The sequence below is a fragment of the Leptodactylus fuscus genome, chromosome 3 (genome assembly GCF_031893055.1).
Source record: "Leptodactylus fuscus isolate aLepFus1 chromosome 3, aLepFus1.hap2, whole genome shotgun sequence".
In the NCBI taxonomy this organism is placed as follows: Eukaryota; Metazoa; Chordata; class Amphibia; order Anura; family Leptodactylidae; genus Leptodactylus; species Leptodactylus fuscus.
In genome coordinates, this window is record NC_134267.1 from 163,332,393 (window position 1) to 163,346,700 (window position 14,308).

Below are 14,308 nucleotides of genomic sequence, written 5' to 3' on the forward strand. Positions count from 1 at the left end.
TAAATGTAATGTCACTAAGTTGGAGATTTTACATTGTAATACTCTGCCAGCTACTAGCAACTTATGTCTTTGAATTTGGCTTTAAAACTAGAGAGAAATATGTTCCTTTTCTTGGAATTAATTTGTGCTGCTCCCTTAATAGTTACTTTAAATGGAATTACGCTTCCCTGCTCAATCCCAAAACTGATAAAAGACCTAGACATATGGAAATACCCCACTCTCTCTTGGGTTGGCTGAATTATTATGATTAAAATGGTTACCTTAGCAAGGATTTTATACCTTTTCTGCATTCTGTCCACCCCGGTCACTTCTGCCTCTCTTGTGGGATTGCAAAGGGAAATCTTTCAATATATTTGAGCATATAAAAGGCCTTGTATAACCAGGCACACTATGCATTATCATAATAGACTGGGATATTTATCAGTTTCCCACCTCTATAAATACTACATATCAGCCAGGTTGTCACAAATCTGTTCCCTATAACAAAGTGGACTATCCACACTGGGTATCTTTTGAATTGGCCCTTAGGTTCCCCTCATTGTAGGCCTTACACTGGTCCCCCTGGACATCGAGATGTGCCTTGCTGCCTTCTGCAAGGGTAACTACTTATATGTTACAACTACGGTGGAAATCCAGAGTCGTCTTTTGCCCCTTACGCCATTACTTCGTAACACCCTCTTCCCATCTGGCCTATCTTCAGAACAATTCACCTGGTGTAAATATGCTTGATTTAGGATTTTGTACTTAACAAAAGGCTGATTATGAAAGAGTACTCTTGTACTTTTTACATACACGCACACCCCCTGCATCTGAAATCTTTAGAATGGACCAGGTTTTCTTTTTTTTGCAAGCATTGGCACCTACCTTGCCTAGTAGTCAGCTGACATGCTTCAAGTAACTCTGCTTATATAAGGCCTTGGAAAAAGGGTCGCTGTCTTTTATATATTGCATATTGAACGCCCCACTTCAGACTATCAAGCTGGCCTGAATAGTTGCAAGACCGACTTGTAGATTAGTCTGATGTTATACCGATGATAAGAGTGTTGCGCACACATCTGTAATGGTGGATGCCAGGTCTTGCTTATGGACGTATTACATAAAACATATATGGTCCCAGCCAGGCTACTCCAAATTTATCCAGGGGGTTTCTGGATGTTAGAGATACACTTCACATTTGGTGGACTTTCCCTATGGTCATACGGGTCTGTTCATAACTACATAGATTGCAGCAGTGGCTATTGTGTCAGTCCATGCTGTTTACTGCCCCTGTTTTTCTCTTAGGCCTTAGTCCACCAGGCTTATAAGCTGATGCAATATCTCCTTATGTCTGCCACAATGCATGTGGCATATCACTGGTGGTGCCGACCCTCCTGATTACAGATATTATTTAACAAAGGGATAATATTATGCTATCTGAGAAGATTAATTTTACCATGAATCATAAGCTGTGTTCACACGGAGGAATTTGCAGTGGATTTGGGGGTGGATTTGGCCCCCGAATCCAGAGCAGATTACTCCCGGAATCCATTTCCAATTGTTTTCTTTGTAAGGCAGGGATCGCAGCCGGACGTGGAAAAAAGAAGCGTCCTTCTTGATCTTGCGGATTCCGTGGCTTATTCTGCCACAGTGTCCACGGCTCGAGACTCCCTGCTGATTAAGCCCATTTATTCAGGCCTCATCAGTAGCAGGATGCCATGAGTGGATGCTGATGCAGTGAATCAACATCCTGTCGTGGCTAGACCGCGGCAAAAATGCCAGTGGCAGAAATCAAGAGGAATTCCTCTTCATTTTCTGTTATGTGAACATACTCGTACTCTTCACGCTTTGAAAAGACCTGGTTTCCCTGAATTATCAGGCACTCCTGGCCTTCATACTGTCAGCAATTGTGGTCCTTGGTCTAGGCGACACATGTTCCCTCTACTTTCATCTTGCCTCAAGACCTCCTATTTGTTTGTGATGGCAGTGCTCTATGTCCCCACTTATTTTTATTCTCCCTGTGTATGTTAGTTGATCTCCCTCTTTACTTCTATATCCTATGTATTTTTGGACTACTGAGATTATTCACAAAACGTATACTTTATGTACTGTTGTATTATACATTGTCTGTATTATTATCCTATTGTTTCCTGCACCTGTTCGATACCATACAATTATTGCACTCCTTTACCTTTCTTATAGTTAATAAATGCCTGTGAACGTACAGGGAGTCTGCTTTTCCAGGCTCCTTTAATAAGATTTGGGAATTTATCAATGCATAACTAATCAGATCTGGCATTCTGCAGTCTAGGAAAGCTGGGTAACATGGAATGTAATGGAGGAAATACTGTTTATAGTGTATAGCATACACACAATGCAGTTATATATCTTATGATATATAATTGTCAAGAAAATCATGGACACTTTATCTGCATGAACAAATGGGTACAGACTTTCCCATCCCAGGAACACACACTGTTTTATATGACTAGTCAAATTTGGAATTCAGCAGTTTGGAAAAGCTGGGTAAGAAGTTGTGCTGAGAAATAATGGATATATGCCTTTAAACAATATTCCTTATAGTATTTACTATATACATATACAAATTAACTCATACCAGCCAAACCAGAGGCAACTAATTATACAATGATAGGGGAGGGAAGGGGGTACTATCAAACCAGATTATGCGGATTTGCCATTCAGCAGTTTGGAAAATATGGGTGACATTTCCTGTGGAGTTGTAATGGGTTGTACTGCTGACATGTGAGTTAGTACAATTGGTTGGTGTCACTGTGTGTACTACTGTTGGCTCCACTACTGCTGGTACTATTGGGTATGGCGGTAATACTATTACATTCTTTCTTGGTTACATAGGGGATTCTCTCCAATAAAGTACACTCACATTATAGACAAAAAGTATACAGTCTGAACTCAGCCCCCACCTCCTAAACTTCCCAGCTGACATGCACTTGCATTAGAGGGGGAAAAGGGAGGAGCGAAACATATTCTGTTACTATGATAAGGTACAGAGGAAGAGCAATAAAAATCAGGAGATGATCTGCGGTTTCCTATATATATTCATTTATTCTCGTTTCTTTGTTTGGATTCTAGGTTTCATGGTGCTTTAACCCTGTGTTCTTCGCAGCAGACATGTCTGTCCCCCTCCTGGGAAGTGTGCTGATGCATTATGCATGTGGAGCAGGTCACGTGATGTAGGTTGAGTGTGAATGATTCAGGAGCTGTATGTACGTGTACCACAGACTCCGCCCCCTCCTTGGCTGCCTCATCCACAGACTGGAGGAGAGATGGAGCCCAGCGCTGCCTGCTGATGTCCGGGTCCTGGTGAGTGGATGGGCAATTCACTGGTTTTGCCTGTGCAAATCCCTCAGCACTGCTTGTGCTTTGAGCCCATTATTTATCCCTCTAATCCTCTGTCTTTTCCGGGTGATGCTACCTGCCTTATAACAGATGCTACTACTACTGTACACGGTGCTGTAGACCTGGCTGTGAGCATGTCTGTGTATACTGGGTTGATGTAATAATACAAACTGGAAGGGCGTATACTTACAGTATATACTGTCTACTTACAGTTCAGCAAGTCCCAAGATTCTCCCCCTCCCCCACTGCTAGATCTTGAACATGTAACAGGAAAGTGTAACCTACCTGGGGTCAGCTGGGCACCAGCAGAAACCTACACGGGGGGAATCAGTTTCTTAGTGTAAGCTGGAACAAATGCATCTGCAGTGGTGATACAGATATGATATAAAGGGCTGAGAGACTCGATTAAGATAAGGAAATGAAATATCGTTCTGTTACAAGATGTAAATTTAAAGACTTTAATCAGAGTGACCTAAATTCTACAAATGGAGAGATGTAATATTAATACTATACAGATAAATGTGCATGTTGTATCATAGGATGCTTATATAGGTATATCGACTCTCTCTACATATATATATATATACAGTATTTCATGCAGCTATTTCATATATAATTCATTACTGCCATAAAAATTCTAAATAATTTATCAAAGTAAAAGTTATTTAAAGAATTCATTCATCATTAGGATGGTTTCTAGTTATAAGGAACAGTTGTCAGTAAGGAACAGTATGTAAATATCATCTACAAGTAACAGGTGCCGAAAGACGTGCGACAGACTGTTCGGTGACATACACTATACCCCTTAATTACTAAGATATGCAATTTGGTGTCTACAGGGTTAATTGCACAATTGGCCACTGGGTTCGAACCAGTATAAACTGCTGTTTTCCAGACTCCAGAGTCATTTGTACTGAAAAGAGCTTTCCCCATGTGGTGTAGAAGTGGTTATTAAGCTTTATACCTAAATGACAAGGCAAAGTGCTTTCTGCCAGAGGGGGTTAATTTTATTTGACATGAGAACGATTTGTCGGATACTATGATTGCTGCCCAGGCTTATTTCTTGGAAGGCTAGGGATTTTATCAGCCTGGTAGTACTTACAGCATTTTCAGTCTATGGGCGTTTTCTGGAGCTCTCCATGGTCCTGAATTTCCAGCACTTCCTGGTTAGAGAGCCAAATGTTTTGTTCAGTATGTCTGTATCTGCGGCTGGACCAATGCCCATTTTAACAAAAGCTTCAGTGGCTTTGTTACCCTTTTCTCCATCAGTAATCTTTTAATAAAATACTTCCTGCCTTGTCATTTGACTGAAATTATCTCCGATTGACGTGATTATTATATCTTAGTAACAGACGGATGCCATACCACTTGGTCTAACTTTAACTTTTGCATTTGCTGCTGCTTTGTCTCTGATGTTAAGAATGGATCAGGATTTCAGGGATTAATCATTTACTAGTGATATATAGCATAAACTATAGGGGCTGTCCATGATCAACAAGCTAAGGGTGGAGAGTTTGGGATAGTATGAAATAATAAGAAAGCAAATCCTGGCCAAGCCCTTTAACTTCTGGGTATTTTGTCACACAAATGATTTAGTAAAGGACTACTGCCTGTATTATTGCATTTATCAGCCTGAGAAAACACCCAGGTAATCCAGACATGTATTATTTCTAATGGAAAGCTTTATGTAATAATTAAAAGGCGGTACTGTCTAGAACTAGGGAGCCGTGGCTTTCAGTTTGGCAGACATTATTCCATGCTGACTCTCACAGTCTGTACTACCCTCCCTTAAAGATTAAGGCCAGTATAGTTTATCATAGTCATTCATTTAATTACTATCTCAAAGAGGGCCTGTTGCCAGGTCTGGTGGGGGGAGGGGGGCTACTCAATTTTGTTCAGCCATTCCAATATATATAAGCCCTTGATGTGGATGCAAATTAGGGTATACTAGCCAAGTGGGCGGTAACACTGGTTTCTCTGCAGCAGGCTGTCTGTGTGCTGTATTTTATGCAGTGTTACTGCTTATTTCACTAGTATACTCTAATTTGAAGGGGTGTAACTTGAGGATGCAAAGGGTTCAGTTGCATCTGGGCCATGTAGCCATAAGTGGCCCATACGCACTGGCATAGCAATAGAGGTGTCAGTGGTTGCAGCCACCACAATGAGCCCCACAGGTCAGGGAGGTCCACAGGTGACCCTCACCTCAATAAGTCTGATTAGACTCCTTGATCTCCTTTATGATTTCCTTTGATGGCTGTCAGTCTGTGTAAAGTATATTTATTACCTCTGACCTCTGGTACAATAGGTGATACACAGCCTTCCACTTCAGAAGAGGAGAAAATTACCCTTTTACTGTCAAAAAGGAACAGTTTGACAGCAGTACAGAGTCAAAGAGGGATTCTGTAAAGAGAGGCCTGGGCAGAAAAGGTGGAATAATTACTGTATAGGGGGCACTTACAAGGGATGAAGATAACAGGAAGTGTGTGCACAGACATGTTGTAGACAAGTCTTCATAGCAGTCTGGGCCCAAGGAAAGAAAGTGCAATACTGCTAAAATGTACAACTGGGAGTGATTGACAGTCTTGAGCAAAAATTGCACAGGGGAGCCCAAGCTGAGCTTTTGCACTAGGTTCCGTAAACCATTATTTATGTCCCTGCTAATTTGTATCAAAGGACTTATATTTTTGGAATACCTAAATGGACTTGGATAAACAAAACAAGCCAAAAATGCTCAGAGTGACAGCACCTAGCATATGGTGCATGTCATTGGGTACTAAAGTACTAAACCTTTACTGATTCAGTGGAATTATAAAATGATACTGGTAAAGAAAAACAGAACAACTTGTGTATAACTTGTTAAATAAAGGGGTAGTCTACTGACTCAGTTGGCATATGCACCAACTGACAATATGACACACAGATCGGTGTTCATTTGCATTGGCCTTTACACAGGCTGATGCAGACTGGAGGAGGAACAAACATTACTGGGATCTTCATCTCTCAAACAGTTTTATTATGTCGGTAGCACATATCCTCTGTTTATGCAGAAAGATGTGTTGTTGACTGGTAAGAATTTTATGCCACATAGACAATAAGATCAGCAAACAAATGACCGCTTGCATGTTTGTTTGCTGTTCACTTCCCTGTTTGCAGGGGAGAGTCATTGGATACAAGTATTCTTTCTCTGTCACCCAATCGAGGGCCATTACACAGTCTTATAAGCAAAGAGACACTGGTACGACTGTTGTGTCATCTTCTGAGTAATACTAAAGGGGTATAAATCACCCTATAGAGCTTTTCCTTTCTGGAAATTAATAGTGGCTTGAGATCACAGACTTCTCCAATGTGATGTGTATAAAGATATATATATATTTATTTATTTATATGTAAGTATGTGGATATGTGCATTAAAGAACAACTCCAGAACTTCTTATTTAACTGACAAGTAGCAGATGCTTGGATAAAACCCAGCTCTGTGGCTGTAAACCCTACACTACGTGAATATAAATATGTCTGAGATACACATATTCATATTCTAATATAAAAGTAGAAAGGAAATACTATAAGACTACTAGAAGGGCCACATCTAGATCACATCTGTATACTTTAAGATTCAGATTGATAGATTTCTCAGAGCCCAGCAGCCATGTTTTTTTCATACTGACTTTTCTATCTAGAAGTTCCTAATGTTATTCTTTTAATGGGTTTGTGAATGAATGAGAGAGAAAGGCTGCAGGATGACTCACCATGCAGGGAGAGACTGAGCATTATGATATCAGTTTGACTATTATTACATAAAGAGAGAGGAAAAATGGCACCAATCTATTAAGGCAACCCAGTGGTGACCTATGAACCTCATTGACTTATACTGTCTGTCAGGGTCCTATCAGTTACCTTTCCTCATGACAGCAATAATATTGCTGCATGCTGTATTATTCTTGCTGTAAAAATTAGTGGGAACAATATATCACAAGTGTGAATAATGTTCCCAAATGTCTTATTTATTCAGACTGAAGAACAATACATTCTTTCCTCTGTGTTCACACTTACTGAAGAACTAAGCAAGATTACTTGAGATCACATGAAATACAGATTTCCACACATTCTTGACTCCATAGAAACAAGAAGAATCTTATTTCTAAAGGCACCTTTACATATTTCCATAATGAATATGTTTCAGTGATTTTTTATTTGTACAATTATTTGTTAATAATATTGGAAATATTAAATGACACATATGCTAGGAGACATTGTAAGATTGTAGGTTGTAGTTGCAATTTGTAGGTCTACCTAGACTGTAGTGAGATTGTAGGTTCAAAAATAAAAAGATGGACAGACCCAACACTTCAGGAATCCTTCCACATATTCAACAAGTGGTTAGCTAGTCCTCTATCCAGGTTCAAAGCATGCACAAACCAAACAGATTTAAGAGTATCTTCACAATGGCGAAAGCTTGTTGCGGCTTATGAACATTTCTATAATGGAAATGCTGGTAAATCTCTTTTGTCTCCAAATCTGATAAGTGAAGATTTTCCAATTAAAATGTTTAGCATACCTGAACATTCCCATTTGTGATTGTGACTATTGAATGTGCCCATCTATATACACATTGAGACAATGATATGTGAAATTAGTAGAATTGTGCTTTTATCATAGTGTGTAAAGGAACCTTAAGGAATCAGATGGGTAGTAAATACCTACTTTGTGACTTGCTGGGTTGATGCTTTGTAGGTCCATTTAGTTTGATCTTGTACCAAGGTCTACACAGTCTTACACAGCCTCTGACATGATGTTCTGCAACCTCAAGTTGACTTCCTTAGGTTTGGTGCCATAATACACATTGAAAAGGATACTAGTTGCCTTCGATATTTCCCCCTACATGGACCTATGAACTCTACTCTAGTAAGTTACAATGATCTTATCAATGTTTTCATATTAGGCTAAGTCTATAACATGTTTTTACAGAATCCATTTTGAAAAAATAAAACGTATGACTAAAAATCAGATGCAAATGGATGCTATAGAGAAGGCTTAAATATAACTAAGATTATTGGTAAATGAGATGTAATAGCGTTATTGACTCAAACAGTGTTATTTAAAGGGAGTCTGTGAGGTGCTATGTAGGGGTCTTTTATAATAGAAGAAACATAGTTTGGTGACGGCAAACATATGAAGCAATCCAAATTAAAAGAAATAATATTTTTATGGATATGCAAATCAGCCTGCAAGAGCATTGGAGGCAGAGCCTGCTTGCAATATTTACCTATAGACAGCTGTGATGCAGACAGAGGCTGAAAATGTCAATCCAATTCCAGAGGAGACCCAGAGTATTTGGAATAGACGGTAGGTAAATCTGCCAAATTAGACCCCCCCCCCTCCCCCCCAGTGCATCTACAGACAGACTGGCGTGTCTATAAATGGTTATCTCTGCATAACTTTATCGGTTTGTTTCTATTAAAGACACCTACATGGCACAGTCATTGGTTACAAAGGTTTATTGGTTTATAAATGATAAGTTATCACTGATTTCATTTCTTTACCAGATTCTTCCAGACATGCCACCTGAAAGCTCACTAAGCACCATGTAGTGAGCCGCAGCAAAAAAAAAGCCCTGCACAAAAAACCATGGCAGAAACGCATCGTGGTTTTTCCCGCAGCACATTTCATAGAATGTTATACCTAGGGGAAACAACCAGTGTTACCATAGATATAATTGACATGATGCAAGTTCCAAAACTGCACGGTTTTGGATATTGCAGCATTTTTGCTGTGTTTATTTTTATGCAATTTGTGAATGGGATTTGCTAGAATCCCATTCACTTTGCAGTGACTGTAAAGTGGTTTTGCCGCAGCATTTATGCTACATGGGGCCCAGACTTTATTTTTTTACATCTTTCACATTTTTACTTCTGCTGTTCAGTAGTTCTATGAATTCCATCACCTGATCTGAAGCTGTAATATTAAGAGTCTTTTTTAGAAACCATGCCATTTTGCCTGTGTTTACTTGCCAGTGCTAGTTCATTTCCACAAGGCTTCAGGCGATGACCTTTACTTTGTCTTTAATATGATATAAGCTCATGAGATTGATCAGGGGAGGTTTTAACTATATAGTGAGTTTTATTCATGTTTACACTGCCATAAAATTACAGTGAATGATGTGGTGATGAAATGTCAAACCACAGAGGTAACCTGCAGAAAGGGGTTGACCATTTTTTAAATATATTTAAGTTAAACTTCATTGAGGCAGACATATTGACCCAGAATTACTGATAAATTTACACGCACGAGATTGTTCGGGTTGCCGAGTTGTGTATAAATGGCATGGGTGGCACATAGATGATATCCATGTGCTGCCTGTGTCTCCATGTCCCCATTCACTGAAGTCAGAGACCTTGGCCCGGAAAGGAATAGAACCTGTCTTTGAGATCTGCCCTAGGCTCACAGCCCTATAAACAGGATTATGAAAATACACAGTCGTGTGGAAGGGGCCATAGAAATGAATGGGTCAGTGTTCTAGCCATGCAAAACACGGCTAGCACACTGATAATGAGCATGGTTGTGTGCATGATACCTTAGACAGTGCAAACAGCAGGAGAGTATGAAAATGTACATGATTTATCACAGTTGCTGATGCTGGAGGATAAAGCTCCCTACTAGTCTACCATTACACCACCTTTTAGTTGGCTTACTTTGAGCTAAAAAATTTTCACATTTTTTTGTCTCAACATAGTGTATGTGAACCTACTTTTTCTGAGAATCTGCATGCACATGCCTAGAATGTGAAAAATTTTGTTACAAGTTAGGTCCTCCAAGATGCACCGTGTCTAGTCTAGTTGTAACCACAATAGTAAATCCGGGCCATAGTACTTGTAAACACATAATGCATGGTGAAAATGCAGTCCTATGAAAAAGTTTGGGCACCCCTATTAATCTTAATCATTTTTAGTTCTAAATATTTTGGTATTTGCAACAGCCATTTCAGTTTGATATATCTAATAACTGATGGACACAGTAATATTTCAGGATTGAAATGAGGTTTATTGTACTAACAGAAAATGTGCAATATGCATTAAACCAAAATTTGACCGGTGCAAAAGTATGGGCACCTCAACAGAAAAGTGACATTAATATTTAGTAGATCCTCCTTTTGCAAAGATAACAGCCTCTAGTCGCTTCCTGTAGCTTTTAATCAGTTCCTGGATCCTGGATAAAGGTATTTTGGACAAACAATTCAAGTTCAGTTAAGTTAGATGGTCGCCGAGCATGGACAGCCCGCTTCAAATCATCCCACAGATGTTCAATGATATTCAGGTCTGGGGACTGGATGGCCATTCCAGAACATTGTAATTGTTCCTCTGCATGAATGCCTGAGGATTTGGAGCGGTGTTTTGGATCATTGTCTTGCTGAAATATCCATCCCCGGCGTAACTTCAACTTCGTCACTGATTCTTGAACATTATTCTCAAGAATCTGCTGATACTGAGTGGAATCCATGCGACTCTCAACTTTAACAAGATTCCCGATGCCGGCATTGGCCACACAGCCCCAAAGCATGATGGAACCTCCACCAAATTTTACAGTGGGTAGCATGTGTTTTTCTTGGAATGCTGTTTCTTTTTGGACGCCATGCATAACGCCTTTTTTTATAACCAAACAACTCAATTTTTGTTTCCAAAATGAAGCTTCCTTGTCCAAATGTGCTTTTTCATACCTCAGGCAACTCTATTTGTGGCGTACGTGCAGAAACGGCTTCTTTCTCATCACTCTCCCATACAGCTTCTATTTGTGCAAAGTGCGCTGTATAGTTGACCGATGCACAGTGACACCATCTGCAGCAAGATGATGCTGCAGCTCTTTGGAGGTGGTCTGTGGATTGTCCTTGACTCTTCTCACCATTCTTCTTCTCTGCCTTTCTGATATTTTTCTTGGCCTGCCACTTCTGGGCTTAACAAGAACTGTCCCTGTGGTCTTCCATTTACTTACTATGTTCCTCACAGTGGAAACTGACAGATTAAATCTCTGAGACAACGTTTTGTATCCTTCCCCAAACAACTATGTTGAACAATCTTTGTTTTCAGATCATTTGAGAGCGGGCTGTCCATGTTCGGCTACCATCAAACTTAACTGAACTTGAATTGTTTTGTAGAAAGAAATGGTCCAAAATACCTTCATCCAGGATCCAGGAACTGATTAAAAGCTACAGGAAGCAACTAGAGGCTGTTATCTTTGCAAAAGGAGGATGTACTAAATATTAATGTCACTTTTCTGTTGAGGTGCCCATATTTTTGCACCGGTCAAATTTTGGTTTAATGCATATTGCGCATTTTCTGTTAGTACAATAAACCTCATTTCAATCCTGAAATATTACTGTGTCCATCAGTTATTAGATATATCAAACTGAAATGGCTGTTGCAAATACCAAAATATTTAGAACTAAAAATGATTAAGATTAATAGGGGTGCCCAAACTTTTTCATAGGACTGTACCTAGTGCTTACTTCCTGAACTCAAAGAGGACCTTTCATCAGATTGGGCACAGGCAGTTCCATATACTGCTGGAAAGCCGACAGTGCGCTGAATTCAGCGCACTATCGGCTTTCCCGATTTGTGCCCCGGGTAAAGCGCTATTGGTTCCGGTACCGTAGCTCTTTACAGTCAATAGGGCGTTCCTGACAGTCAGTCAGGTACATCCTTCACAGCAGCGCCTATAGCGCTGTACAGTTTGAGCGGGGAGGAAAGCCCACTCCCCTCCTGATAATATTCGTCTATGGGCGAGCACTGTGAGCAGAGGGAGGAGACGTTCCTCCCCGCTCACACTGTACAGCGCGATAGGCGCTGCTGCGGAGAAGGACATTCCTGACAGACTGTCAGGAACACCCTTCTGACTGTAAAGAGCTACGGTACCGGGACCGATAGCGCTTTACACCGGGCACAGATCGGGAAAGCCGATAGTGCACTGAATTCAGCGCACTGTTGGCTTTCCCGCAGTATATAGAACTGCCTGTGCCCAATCTGATGAAAGGTCCTCTTTAATGGTATTTTTTGTCCAAGTCTGAGACATTTTACTTGCTCTCAGCTTTTCCATCCTAGAGCTGGAGGAGTTTCTCAGACTTTAAAAGCACAGTTTGCATACAGTTAGGCTAGGGGCCATTTCATCAAAATGAAGATGGAGAAGAGAATCAGTGGAACTACACAAAAATGTTGGGTACTAAGTATTTTAACAATACATTATGCAATTATTTTTATTTTTTCTTAGTGTGAACCAGAGGGTCACTTCCACCTGGTACCCTCAGGATTAGGGTTGAGCCGAACTTGAGATTTCAAGATAGATTTTAAAATCCGATTTCTCAGGATCTCGATCGTGAAATTTGCTTGATCGCCGATCAGAATCCGATCTTTTCCAATCCTGATCCTCAACCCTAGTCAATGCTTCTCTATTGGTAAAGTCACTTTTAGGGTTGAGCTGATCTTGAGATAACCTCCAATCTCGATCCCGCTGGAAAAGATTGGGTCGGAATTCCGATCGCAAGCGTGAAATTTACTCAATCGCTGATCGGAATCTGATCTTTTCCAATCCTGATCCTCAACCCTAGTCAATGCTTCTCTATTGGTAAAGTCACTTTTAGGGTTGAGCTGATCTTGAGATAACCTCCAATCTCGATCCCGCTGGAAAAGATTGGGTCGGAATTCCGATCGCAATCGTGAAATTTACTCAATCGCTGATCGGAATCTGATCTTTTCCAATCCTGATCCTCAACCCTAGTCAATGCTTCTCTATTGGTAAAGTCACTTTTAGGGTTGAGCTGATCTTGAGATAACCTCCAATCTCGATCCCGCTGGAAAAGATTGGGTCGGAATTCCGATCGCAATCGTGAAATTTACTCAATCGCTGATCAGAATCCGATCTTTTCCGATCCCGATCACTCAACCCTATTCAGGATTTTATTGAAAAAAACATACATCACGACAGACAATTAGACTAGGTTACAATAAACTCATGTGACTGAGATCTAGTAAAGACACAAATCATGGCATGTTAACAAGATTTCTTAAGAGTGTGTAGAAATGGTGGGTATGCTGTACTGGATGCTAAGAAACAGGACATAATTCAGACAAGTTGTATACTTTGTTTTATACTAATATTAACTTGATCTTTCCACTGTACTGCCTTTTTTCATCCTAAATGGCAAGTAAATTTGGCATTAGGATGGAAATTAAATCCCCCTGATTCCAGCATTGAGGGAGGAGGGTTCTCTTCTGTTTCACAGAGTACAGGCAGTTTCAGCGCGCTGTGCGTCACATGCCAATGCTGTGCTCTAATTAGCTGCAGGGACCTTCCCTGATCAACCTCAGTTAGCCAGTAACAAGTGAGGCTGAGCAGGGTAAATGCTGTGAAAGCCGGCGGTGTCCGCTACTCAGCGCTACACATGCTGGACTGGTTCCTCACTTGGTTAATATGTCTTCCTAAGCCAGAAGTGGCTAAGTGAGGAATCAGTCTAGGATGTCTACTGCTGAGCAGCTGATGTAGATGTAAATGTTATGATCTACCATTAGTGGGTCCACATCTTCTCACTGGGATCGGGGCCGTTGCCCCCTCAGCCTCCCTCCTCCCCCCACTAGCTACGCCTCTGGCAGCAGCCAATGAGAACAAAAGCTCAGAGGCTGCTGCTTAGTTACCTGTTTCTGAGCTGCAGCTGTCATTTCGGCTCGGCTCAAAAATAAGTTCCAGTCCGGATAACACAAGGCGGCGGTCCGGATTCGGCCTGTGGGCCTTGTGTTTGACATCCGTACTCTAGATGAGAATTGGTCATTGATCTCTATAGGAGAGTTTTATAGGCAAACCCTGTGATCTCAGAGGTCACAATGCAGATAGGGGGAGGAGGCGAATTGTGACCATCACCTCTTGTGAATACTGGATCCTGTGTTATATATGGTGTTCTCTGTCATTATATTTC

General features: G+C 40.7%; 1 protein-coding gene across 1 annotated transcript in view; it reads left to right on the forward strand.

The window, feature by feature from the left end:
- The first annotated feature begins 3,199 nt into the window (after nucleotides 1-3,199).
- The window catches only part of SLC7A14 (solute carrier family 7 member 14), a 117,955-nt gene continuing 106,846 nt past the window's right edge, over nucleotides 3,200-14,308 (forward strand). Inside the window, exon 1 of the mRNA XM_075268703.1 lies at nucleotides 3,200-3,318. The gene's annotated coding sequence lies outside the window, so the exon portion shown is untranslated. The remainder of the gene's footprint in view (nucleotides 3,319-14,308) is intronic.